The sequence below is a fragment of the Plectropomus leopardus genome, chromosome 6, assembly GCF_026936395.1.
Source record: "Plectropomus leopardus strain MGB_pleo_1.0 chromosome 6, ASM2693639v1, whole genome shotgun sequence".
NCBI lineage: Eukaryota > Metazoa > Chordata > Actinopteri > Perciformes > Serranidae > Plectropomus > Plectropomus leopardus.
Genome location: NC_142181.1, coordinates 33979714 through 33992496, shown reverse-complemented (window position 1 = coordinate 33992496; position 12783 = coordinate 33979714). Strand labels below are relative to the sequence as shown.

The following is a 12783-nucleotide window of genomic DNA, read 5'->3' as shown; positions in this document are numbered from 1 at the left end:
TGTTTTTGAGACGGGTCAAATTTTGCCATTTTTGCCTTACTATAGCCTTGCATATTGCGTCATTTTTCGACATGCTATGTTATGGTGTTTTGGCAATTTTTGCACTTTTTATGCTATGGCGTGTCTTGGCACGCTATTTTAGGTGGTTTTCAACTGTTTTCAGCTATTATTGGGACACGTCAGATTTTGACATTTTTGCCTTACTATAGCCTTGCATTTTGGGTCATTTTTTTGACGTGCAATATTGTGGTGTTTTTGGCCATTTTTGCAACTTTCTATGGTGAAGGGTGTCTTGGCACGCTATTTTAGAGGGTTGTCAACTGTTATCAGCTGTTTTTGGGACGGGTCAAATCTTGACATTTTTGCCTTACTATAGCCTTGCATTTTGGGTCATTCTTTCGACACGCAATATTGTGGTATTTTTGGCCATTTTGGCAACTTTCTATGGTGAAGGATGTCTTGGCACGCTATTTGAGGTGGTTTTCAACTGTTTTCAGCTATTTTGGGGAAGTATTCAATTTTCACAATTTTACCTTACTATAGCCTTGCATTTTGGGTCATTTTTTTCTACACGCAATATTGTGGTGTTTTTGGCCATTTTTGCAACTTTCTAAGCTATGGTGCCTCTTGGCATGCTATTTTAGAGGGTTGTCAACTGTTATCATCTGTTTTTGGGATGGGTCAAATCTTGACATTTTTGCCTTACTATAGCCTTGCATTTTGGGTCATTTTTTCGACATGCAATATTGTGGTGTTTTTGGCCATTTTTGCAACTTTCTAAGCTATGGTGCCTCTTGGCATGCTATTTTAGAGGGTTGTCAACTGTTATCATCTGTTTTTGGGATGGGTCAAATCTTGACATTTTTGCCTTACTATAGCCTTGCATTTTGGGTCATTTTTTCGACATGCAATATTGTGGTGTTTTTGGCCATTTTTTCCAACTTTCTATGCTATGGCACTTCTTGGCACGTGATTTGACGTGGTTTTTAACTGTTTTCAGCTGCTTTTGGGACGGGTCAAATCTTGACATTTTTGCCTTACTATAGCCTTGTTTTTTAGACATGCAATATTGTGGTGGTTTTGGCCGTTTTTGCAACTTTCTATGCTATGGTGCCTCTTGTTACCCCATTTTAGGTGGTTGTAGACTGTTTTCAGCTGTTTTTGAGACGGGTCAAATTTTGGCATTTTTGCCTTACTATAGCCTTGCATATTGCGTCATTTTTTGACATGCTATGTTATGGTGTTTTGGCAATTTTTGCACTTTTTATGCTATGGCGTGTCTTGGCACGCTATTTTAGGTGGTTTTCAACTGTTATCAGCTGTTTTTGGGACGGGTCAAATCTTGACATTTTTGCCTTACTATAGCCTTGCATTTTGGGTCATTTTTTCGACATGCAATATTGTGGTGTTTTTGGCCATTTTTTCCAACTTTCTATGCTATGGCACTTTTTGGCACGTGATTTGACGTGGTTTTTAACTGTTTTCAGCTGCTTTTGGGACGGGTCAAATCTTGACATTTTTGCCTTACTATAGCCTTGTTTTTTAGACATGCAATATTGTGGTGGTTTTGGCCGTTTTTGCAACTTTCTATGCTATGGTGCCTCTTGTTACCCCATTTTAGGTGGTTGTAGACTGTTTTCAGCTGTTTTTGAGACGGGTCAAATTTTGGCATTTTTGCCTTACTATAGCCTTGCATATTGCGTCATTTTTCGACATGCTATGTTATGGTGTTTTGGCAATTTTTGCACTTTTTATGCTATGGCGTGTCTTGGCACGCTATTTTAGGTGGTTTTCAACTGTTTTCAGCTATTATTGGGACACCTCAGATTTTGACATTTTTGCCTTACTATAGCCTTGCATTTTGGGTCATTTTTTCGACATGCAATATTGTGGTGTTTTTGGCCATTTTTGCAACTTTCTATGCTATGGCACTTCTTGGCACGTGATTTGACGTGGTTTTTAACTGTTATCAGCTGTTTTTGGGACGGATCAAATCTTGACATTTTTGCCCTACTATAGCCTTGTTTTTTAGACATGCAATATTGTGGTGGTTTTGGCCGTTTTTGCAACTTTCTATGCTATGGTGCCTCTTGTTACCCCATTTTAGGTGGTTGTAGACTGTTTGCAGCAGTTTTTGGGACGGGTCAAATTTTGCCATTTTGCCTTTACTATAGCCTTGCATATTGCGTCATTTTTCGACATGCTATGTTATGGTGTTTTGGCAATTTTTGCACTTTTTATGCTATGGCGTGTCTTGGCACGCTATTTTAGGTGGTTTTCAACTGTTATCAGCTGTTTTTGGGACGGGTCAAATCTTGACATTTTGCCTTACTATAGCCTTGCATTTTGGGTCATTCTTCGACACTAATATTGTGGTGTTTTTGGCCATTTTTGCAACTTTCTATGGTGAAGGATGTCTTGGCACGCTATTTGAGGTGGTTTTCAACTGTTTTCAGCTATTTTTGGGAAGTATTCAATTTTCACAATTTTACCTTTTCAGATTTTGACATTTTTGCCTTACTATAGCCTTGCATTTTGGATCATTTTTTCGACATACTATATTGTGGTGTTTTGGCCGTTTTTGCAACTTTCTGTGCTATGGCACTTCTTGGCATGTGATTTGACGTGGTTTTTAACTGTTTTCAGCTGTTTTTGAGACGGGTCAAATTTTGCCATTTTTGCCTTACTATAGCCTTGCATATTGCGTCATTTTTCGACATGCTATGTTATGGTGTTTTGGCAATTTTTGCACTTTTTATGCTATGGCGTGTCTTGGCACGCTATTTTAGGTGGTTTTCAACTGTTTGCAGCAGTTTTTGCGACGTGTCAGATTTGGACATTTTTGCCTTACTATAGCCTTGCATTTTGAGTCATTTTTTCAGCATGCTATATTATGGTGTTTTTGGCTGTTTTTGCAAATTTCTATGGTGAAGGGTGTCTTGGCACGCTATTTGAGGTGGTTTTCAACTGTTTTCAGCTATTTTGGGGAAGTATTCAATTTTCACAATTTTACCTTACTATAGCCTTGCATTTTGGGTCATTTTTTCAGCATGCTATATCATGGTGTTTTTGGCTGTTTTTTTCACTTTTATGCTATGGCGTGTCTTGGCACGCTATTTTAGGTGGTTTTCAACTGTTTGCAGCAGTTTTTGGGACGGGTCAAATCTTGACATTTTTGCCTTACTATAGCCTTGCATTTTGGGTCATTTTTTCAGCATGCTATGTTATGGTGTTTTGGGCAGTTTCTGCAACTTTTTATGCTATGGCTCGTTTTGGCATGCTACTTTGGTTGGTTTTCCAGTGTTTTCAGCTGATTTGGGGAGAGGTCAAATTTGGAAATTTTTGCCTTACTATAGCCTTGCATTTTGGGTCATTTTTTCGACGTACTATATTGTGGTGTTTTTGGCCGTTTTTGCAACTTTCTGTGCTATGGCACTTCTTGGCACGTGATTTGACGTGGTTTTTAACTGTTTTCAGCTGTTTTTGAGACGGGTCAAATTTTGCCATTTTTGCCTTACTATAGCCTTGTTTTTTAGACATGCAATATTGTGGTGGTTTTGGCCGTTTTTGCAACTTTCTATGCTATGGTGCCTCTTGTTACCCCATTTTAGGTGGTTGTAGACTGCAGCAGTTTTTGGGACGGGTCAAATTTTGCCATTTTTGCCTTACTATAGCCTTGCATATTCGTCATTTTTCGACATGCTATGTTATGGTGTTTTGGCAATTTTGCACTTTTTATGCTATGGCGTGTCTTGGCACGCTATTTTAGGTGGTTGTCAACTGTTATCAGCTGTTTTTGGGACGGGTCAAATCTTGACATTTTTGCCTTACTATAGCCTTGCATTTTGGGTCATTCATTCGACACGCAATATTGTGGTGTTTTTGGCCATTTTTGCAACTTTCTATGGTGAAGGATGTCTTGGCACGCTATTTGAGGTGGTTTTCAACTGTTTTCAGCTATTTTTGGGAAGTATTCAATTTTCACAATTTTACCTTTTCAGATTTTGACATTTTTGCCTTACTATAGCCTTGCATTTTGGGTCATTTTTTCGACATACTATATTGTGGTGTTTTTGGCCGTTTTTGCAACTTTCTGTGCTATGGCACTTCTTGGCATGTGATTTGACGTGGTTTTTAACTGTTTTCAGCTGTTTTTGAGACGGGTCAAATTTTGCCATTTTTGCCTTACTATAGCCTTGCATATTGCGTCATTTTTCGACATGCTATGTTATGGTGTTTTGGCAATTTTTGCACTTTTTATGCTATGGCGTGTCTTGGCATGCTATTTTAGGTGGTTTTCAACTGTTTGCAGCAGTTTTTGGGACGTGTCAAATTTGGACATTTTTGCCTTACTATAGCCTTGCATTTTGAGTCATTTTTTCAGCATGCTATATTATGGTGTTTTTGGCTGTTTTTGCAACTTTCTATGGTGAAGGGTGTCTTGGCACGCTATTTGAGGTGGTTTTCAACTGTTTTCAGCTATTTTTGGGAAGTATTCAATTTTCACAATTTTACCTTACTATAGCCTTGCATTTTGGGTCATTTTTTTCTACACGCAATATTGTGGTGTTTTTGGCCATTTTTGCAACTTTCTAAGCTATGGTGCCTCTTGGCATGCTATTTTAGAGGGTTGTCAACTGTTATCATCTGTTTTTGGGATGGGTCAAATCTTGACATTTTTGCCTTACTATAGCCTTGCATTTTGGGTCATTTTTTCGACATGCAATATTGTGGTGTTTTTGGCCATTTTTGCAACTTTCTAAGCTATGGTGCCTCTTGGCATGCTATTTTAGAGGGTTGTCAACTGTTATCATCTGTTTTTGGGATGGGTCAAATCTTGACATTTTTGCCTTACTATAGCCTTGCATTTTGGGTCATTTTTTCGACATGCAATATTGTGGTGTTTTTGGCCATTTTTGCAACTTTCTAAGCTATGGTGCCTCTTGGCATGCTATTTTAGGTGGTTGTCAACTGTTATCATCTGTTTTTGGGATGGGTCAAATCTTGACATTTTTGCCTTACTATAGCCTTGCATTTTGGGTCATTTTTTCGACATGCAATATTGTGGTGTTTTTGGCCATTTTTGCAACTTTCTATGCTATGGCACTTCTTGGCACGTGATTTGACGTGGTTTTTAACTGTTTTCAGCTGCTTTTGGGACGGGTCAAATCTTGACATTTTTGCCTTACTATAGCCTTGTTTTTTAGACATGCAATATTGTGGTGGTTTTGGCCGTTTTTGCAACTTTCTATGCTATGGTGCCTCTTGTTACCCCATTTTAGGTGGTTGTAGACTGTTTTCAGCTGTTTTTGAGACGGGTCAAATTTTGCCATTTTTGCCTTACTATAGCCTTGCATATTGCGTCATTTTTCGACATGCTATGTTACGGTGTTTTGGCAATTTTTGCAATTTTTATGCTATGGCGTGTCTTGGCACGCTATTTTAGGTGGTTTTCAACTGTTTTCAGTTATTATTGGGACACGTCAGATTTTGACATTTTTGCCTTACTATAGCCTTGCATTTTGGGTTATTTTTTCGACATGCAATATTGTGGTGTTTTTGGCCATTTTTGCAACTTTCTATGCTATGGCACTTCTTGGCATGTGATTTGACGTGGTTTTTAACTGTTATCAGCTGCTTTTGGGACGGGTCAAATCTTGACATTTTTGCCTTACTATAGCCTTGTTTTTTAGACATGCAATATTGTGGTGGTTTTGGCCGTTTTTGCAACTTTCTATGCTATGGTGCCTCTTGTTACCCCATTTTAGGTGGTTGTAGACTGTTTTCAGCTGTTTTTGAGACGGTCAAATTTTGCCATTTTGCCTTTACTATAGCCTTGCATATTGCGTCATTTTTCGACATGCTATGTTATGGTGTTTTGGCAATTTTTGCACTTTTTATGCTATGGCGTGTCTTGGCACGCTATTTTAGGTGGTTTTCAACTGTTATCAGCTGTTTTTGGGACGGGTCAAATCTTGACATTTTTGCCTTACTATAGCCTTGCATTTTGGGTCATTTTTTCGACATGCAATATTGTGGTGTTTTTGGCCATTTTTGCAACTTTCTAAGCTATGGTGCCTCTTGGCATGCTATTTTAGAGGGTTGTCAACTGTTATCATCTGTTTTTGGGATGGGTCAAATCTTGACATTTTTGCCTTACTATAGCCTTGCATTTTGGGTCATTTTTTCGACATGCAATATTGTGGTGTTTTTGGCCATTTTTTCCAACTTTCTATGCTATGGCACTTCTTGGCACGTGATTTGACGTGGTTTTTAACTGTTTTCAGCTGCTTTTGGGACGGGTCAAATCTTGACATTTTGCCTTTACTATAGCCTTGTTTTTTAGACATGCAATATTGTGGTGGTTTTGGCCGTTTTTGCAACTTTCTATGCTATGGTGCCTCTTGTTACCCCATTTTAGGTGGTTGTAGACTGTTTTCAGCTGTTTTTGAGACGGGTCAAATTTTGCCATTTTTGCCTTACTATAGCCTTGCATATTGCGTCATTTTTCGACATGCTATGTTATGGTGTTTTGGCAATTTTTGCACTTTTTATGCTATGGCGTGTCTTGGCACGCTATTTTAGGTGGTTTTCAACTGTTTTCAGCTATTATTGGGACACGTCAGATTTTGACATTTTTGCCTTACTATAGCCTTGCATTTTGGGTCATTTTTTCGACATGCAATATTGTGGTGTTTTTGGCCATTTTTGCAACTTTCTATGCTATGGCACTTCTTGGCACGTGATTTGACGTGGTTTTTAACTGTTATCAGCTGTTTTTGGGACGGATCAAATCTTGACATTTTTGCCTTACTATAGCCTTGTTTTTTAGACATGCAATATTGTGGTGGTTTTGGCCGTTTTTGCAACTTTCTATGCTATGGTGCCTCTTGTTACCCCATTTTAGGTGGTTGTAGACTGTTTGCAGCAGTTTTTGGGACGGGTCAAATTTTGCCATTTTTGCCTTACTATAGCCTTGCATATTTTTTTGTGTCATTTTTCGACATGCTATGTTATGGTGTTTTGGCAATTTTGCACTTTTTATGCTATGGCGTGTCTTGGCACGCTATTTTAGGTGGTTTTCAACTGTTATCAGCTGTTTTTGGGACGGGTCAAATCTTGACATTTTTGCCTTACTATAGCCTTGCATTTTGGGTCATTCTTTCGACACGCAATATTGTGGTGTTTTTGGCCATTTTTGCAACTTTCTATGGTGAAGGATGTCTTGGCACGCTATTTGAGGTGGTTTTCAACTGTTTTCAGCTATTTTTGGGAAGTATTCAATTTTCACAATTTTACCTTTTCAGATTTTGACATTTTTGCCTTACTATAGCCTTGCATTTTGGGTCATTTTTTCGACATACTATATTGTGGTGTTTTTGGCCGTTTTTGCAACTTTCTGTGCTATGGCACTTCTTGGCATGTGATTTGACGTGGTTTTTAACTGTTTTCAGCTGTTTTTGAGACGGGTCAAATTTTGCCATTTTTGCCTTACTATAGCCTTGCATATTGCGTCATTTTTCGACATGCTATGTTATGGTGTTTTGGCAATTTTTGCACTTTTTATGCTATGGCGTGTCTTGGCATGCTATTTTAGGTGGTTTTCAACTGTTTGCAGCAGTTTTTGGGACGTGTCAAATTTGGACATTTTTGCCTTACTATAGCCTTGCATTTTGAGTCATTTTTTCAGCATGCTATATTATGGTGTTTTTGGCTGTTTTTGCAAATTTCTATGGTGAAGGGTGTCTTGGCACGCTATTTGAGGTGGTTTTCAACTGTTTTCAGCTATTTTGGGGAAGTATTCAATTTTCACAATTTTACCTTACTATAGCCTTGCATTTTGGGTCATTTTTTCAGCATGCTATATCATGGTGTTTTTGGCTGTTTTTTTCACTTTTTATGCTATGGCGTGTCTTGGCATGCTATTTTAGGTGGTTTTCAACTGTTTGCAGCAGTTTTTGGGACGTGTCAAATTTGGACATTTTTGCCTTACTATAGCCTTGCATTTTGGGTCATTTTTTCAGCATGCTATGTTATGGTGTTTTGGGCAGTTTCTGCAACTTTCTATGCTATGGCGCGTTTTGGCATGCTATTTTAGGTGGTTGTCAGCTGTTTTCAGCTGTTTTGGGGAGAGGTCAAATTTGGAAATTTTTGCCTTACTATAGCCTTGCATTTTGGGTCATTTTTTCGACGTACTATATTGTGGTGTTTTTGGCCGTTTTTGCAACTTTCTGTGCTATGGCACTTCTTGGCACGTGATTTGACGTGGTTTTTAACTGTTTTCAGCTGTTTTTGAGACGGGTCAAATTTTGCCATTTTTGCCTTACTATAGCCTTGTTTTTTAGACATGCAATATTGTGGTGGTTTTGGCCGTTTTTGCAACTTTCTATGCTATGGTGCCTCTTGTTACCCCATTTTAGGTGGTTGTAGACTGTTTGCAGCAGTTTTTGGGACGGGTCAAATTTTGCCATTTTTGCCTTACTATAGCCTTGCATATTGCGTCATTTTTCGACATGCTATGTTATGGTGTTTTGGCAATTTTTGCACTTTTTATGCTATGGCGTGTCTTGGCACGCTATTTTAGGTGGTTTTCAACTGTTATCAGCTGTTTTTGGGACGGGTCAAATCTTGACATTTTTGCCTTACTATAGCCTTGCATTTTGGGTCATTCTTTCGACACGCAATATTGTGGTGTTTTTGGCCATTTTTGCAACTTTCTATGGTGAAGGATGTCTTGGCACGCTATTTGAGGTGGTTTTCAACTGTTTTCAGCTGTTTTTGGGAAGTATTCAATTTTCACAATTTTACCTTTTCAGATTTTGACATTTTTGCCTTTCTATAGCCTTTGCATTTTGGGTCATTTTTCGACATACTATATTGTGGTGTTTTTGGCCGTTTTTGCAACTTTCTGTGCTATGGCACTTCTTGGCACGTGATTTGACGTGGTTTTTAACTGTTTTCAGCTGTTTTTGAGACAGGTCAAATTTTGCCATTTTTGCCTTACTATAGCCTTGCATATTGCGTCATTTTTCCACATGCTATGTCATGGTGTTTTGGCAATTTTTTCACTTTTTATGCTATGGCGTGTCTTGGCATGCTATTTTAGGTGGTTTTCAACTGTTTGCAGCAGTTTTTGGGACGTGTCAAATTTGGACATTTTTGCCTTACTATAGCCTTGCATTTTGAGTCATTTTTTCAGCATGCTGTATTATGGTGTTTTTGGCTGTTTTTGCAACTTTCTATGGTGAAGGATGTCTTGGCACGCTATTTGAGGTGGTTTTCAACTGTTTTCAGCTATTTTGGGGAAGTATTCAATTTTCACAATTTTGCCTTACTATAGCCTTGCATTTTGGGTCATTTTTTCGACATGCAATATTGTGGTGTTTTTGGCCATTTTTGCAACTTTCTAAGCTATGGTGCCTCTTGGCATGCTATTTTAGAGGGTTGTCAACTGTTATCATCTGTTATTGGGATGGGTCAAATCTTGACATTTTGCCTTACTATAGCCTTGCATTTTGGGTCATTTTTTCGACATGCAATATTGTGGTGTTTTTGGCCATTTTTGCAACTTTCTATGCTATGGCACTTCTTGGCACGTGATTTGACGTGGTTTTTAACTGTTTTCAGCTGCTTTTGGGACGGGTCAAATCTTGACATTTTTGCCTTACTATAGCCTTGTTTTTTAGACATGCAATATTGTGGTGGTTTTGGCCGTTTTTGCAACTTTCTATGCTATGGTGCCTCTTGTTACCCCATTTTAGGTGGTTGTAGACTGTTTTCAGCTGTTTTTGAGACGGGTCAAATTTTGCCATTTTTGCCTTACTATAGCCTTGCATATTGCGTCATTTTTCGACATGCTATGTTATGGTGTTTTGGCAATTTTTGCACTTTTTATGCTATGGCGTGTCTTGGCACGCTATTTTAGGTGGTTTTCAACTGTTTTCAGCTATTATTGGGACACGTCAGATTTTGACATTTTTGCCTTACTATAGCCTTGCATTTTGGGTCATTTTTTCGACATGCAATATTGTGGTGTTTTTGGCCATTTTTGCAACTTTCTATGCTATGGCACTTCTTGGCACGTGATTTGACGTGGTTTTTAACTGTTATCAGCTGTTTTTGGGACGGATCAAATCTTGACATTTTTGCCTTACTATAGCCTTGTTTTTTAGACATGCAATATTGTGGTGGTTTTGGTCGTTTTTGCAACTTTCTATGCTATGGTGCCTCTTGTTACCCCATTTTAGGTGGTTGTAGACTGTTTGCAGCAGTTTTTGGGACGGGTCAAATTTTGCCATTTTTGCCTTACTATAGCCTTGCATATTGCGTCATTTTTCGACATGCTATGTTATGGTGTTTTGGCAATTTTTGCACTTTTTATGCTATGGCGTGTCTTGGCACGCTATTTTAGGTGGTTTTCAACTGTTATCAGCTGTTTTTGGGACGGGTCAAATCTTGACATTTTTGCCTTACTATAGCCTTGCATTTTGGGTCATTCTTTCGACACGCAATATTGTGGTGTTTTTGGCCATTTTTGCAACTTTCTATGGTGAAGGGTGTCTTGGCACGCTATTTGAGGTGGTTTTCAACTGTTTTCAGCTATTTTTGGGAAGTATTCAATTTTCACAATTTTACCTTTTCAGATTTTGACATTTTTGCCTTACTATAGCCTTGCATTTTGGGTCATTTTTTCGACATACTATATTGTGGTGTTTTTGGCCGTTTTTGCAACTTTCTGTGCTATGGCACTTCTTGGCATGTGATTTGACGTGGTTTTTAACTGTTTTCAGCTGTTTTTGAGACGGGTCAAATTTTGCCATTTTTGCCTTAGTATAGCCTTGCATATTGCGTCATTTTTCGACATGCTATGTTATGGTGTTTTGCCAATTTTTGCACTTTTTATGCTATGGCGTGTCTTGGCACACTATTTTAGGTGGTTTTCAACTGTTTGCAGCAGTTTTTGGGACGTGTCAAATTTGGACATTTTTGCCTTACTATAGCCTTGCATTTTGAGTCATTTTTTCAGCATGCTATATTATGGTGTTTTTGGCTGTTTTTGCAAATTTCTATGGTGAAGGGTGTCTTGGCACGCTATTTGAGGTGGTTTTCAACTGTTTTCAGCTATTTTGGGGAAGTATTCAATTTTCACAATTTTACCTTACTATAGCCTTGCATTTTGGGTCATTTTTTTCTACATACTATATTGTGGTGTTTTTGGCCATTTTTGCAACTTTCTAAGCTATGGTGCCTCTTGGCATGCTATTTTAGAGGGTTGTCAACTGTTATCATCTGTTTTTGGGATGGGTCAAATCTTGACATTTTTGCCTTACTATAGCCTTGCATTTTGGGTCATTTTTTCGACATGCAATATTGTGGTGTTTTTGGCCATTTTTGCAACTTTCTATGCTATGGCAGGTCTCGGCACGCTATGTTACGTGGTTTTCAACTGTTTTCAGCTGCTTTTGGGACGGGTCAAATCTTGACATTTTTGCCTTACTATAGCCTTGCATTTTGGGTCATTTTTTCAGCATGCTATATCATGGTGTTTTTGGCTGTTTTTTCACTTTTATGCTATGGCGTGTCTTGGCATGCTATTTTAGGTGGTTTTCAACTGTTTGCAGCAGTTTTTGGGACGTGTCAAATTTGGACATTTTTGCCTTACTATAGCCTTGCATTTTGGGTCATTTTTTCAGCATGCTATGTTATGGTGTTTTGGGCAGTTTCTGCAACTTTCTATGCTATGGCGCGTTTTGGCATGCTATTTTAGGTGGTTGTCAGCTGTTTTCAGCTGTTTTGGGGAGAGGTCAAATTTGGAAATTTTTGCCTTACTATAGCCTTGCATTTTGGGTCATTTTTTCGACATGCAATATTGTGGTGGTTTTGGTCATTTTTGCAACTTTCTATGCTATGGTATGTCTTGGCACGCTATTTGAGGTTTGAGGTTTTCAACTGTTTTCAGCTATTTTTGGGAATTTTGCCTTACTATAGCCTTGCATTTTGTGTCTTTTTTCAACATGCTATGTTATGGTGTTTTGGCAATTTTTGCACTTTTTATGCTATGGCGTGTCTTGGCACGCTATTTTAGGTGGTTTTCAACTGTTTTCAGCTATTATTGGGATAGGTCAAATTTTGACATTTTTGCCTTACTATAGCCTTGCATTTTGGGTCATTTTTTCAGCATGCTATATCATGGTGTTTTTGGCTGTTTTTGCAAATTTCATTTCTCTGGCGCATCTTGGCACGCTATTTGAGGTGGTTTTCAACTGTTTTCAGTTATTTTTGGGACGTCTCAGATTTTGACGTTTTTGCCTTACTATAGATTTGCATTTTGGGTCATTTTTCGACATGCTATATTGGGGTGTTTTTGGCAATTTTTGCAACTTTTTGTGCCATGGTGTGTCTCTGCACGCTATTTGATGTGGTTTTCAACTGTTGTCAGCCATTTTTTTGACATTTTAGCCTTACTATAGCCTTGCATTTTGAGTCATTTGGGGTCATTTTTTCAACATGCTATATTATGGTGTTTTTGGCCATTTTTGCAACTTTCTATGCTATGGCGCTTCTTGGCACATTATTTGAGGTGGTTTTCAGCTGTTTTCAGCTAATTTTAGGACGTGCAAAATTTTGACTTTTTTGCCTTACTATAGCTTTGGATATTGGGTCATTTTTTGACATGCAATATAACTCTCTTTTTGGACGTTTTGTCAACCTTCTATGATATGGTGCGTCTTGGCACACTATTTGAGGTGGTTTTTAACCGTTTTCAGCCGTTTTTGGGACGGG

The 12783-nt window shown here is 38.3% G+C and overlaps 1 protein-coding gene across 2 annotated transcripts in view; it reads left to right on the top strand.

Annotated features, from left to right (window-relative positions):
* The window catches only part of LOC121943512 (calcium-binding protein 8-like), a 142393-nt gene that overhangs the window by 116827 nt on the left and 12783 nt on the right, over positions 1-12783 (top strand). The gene's annotated exons all lie outside the window — the stretch shown is intronic.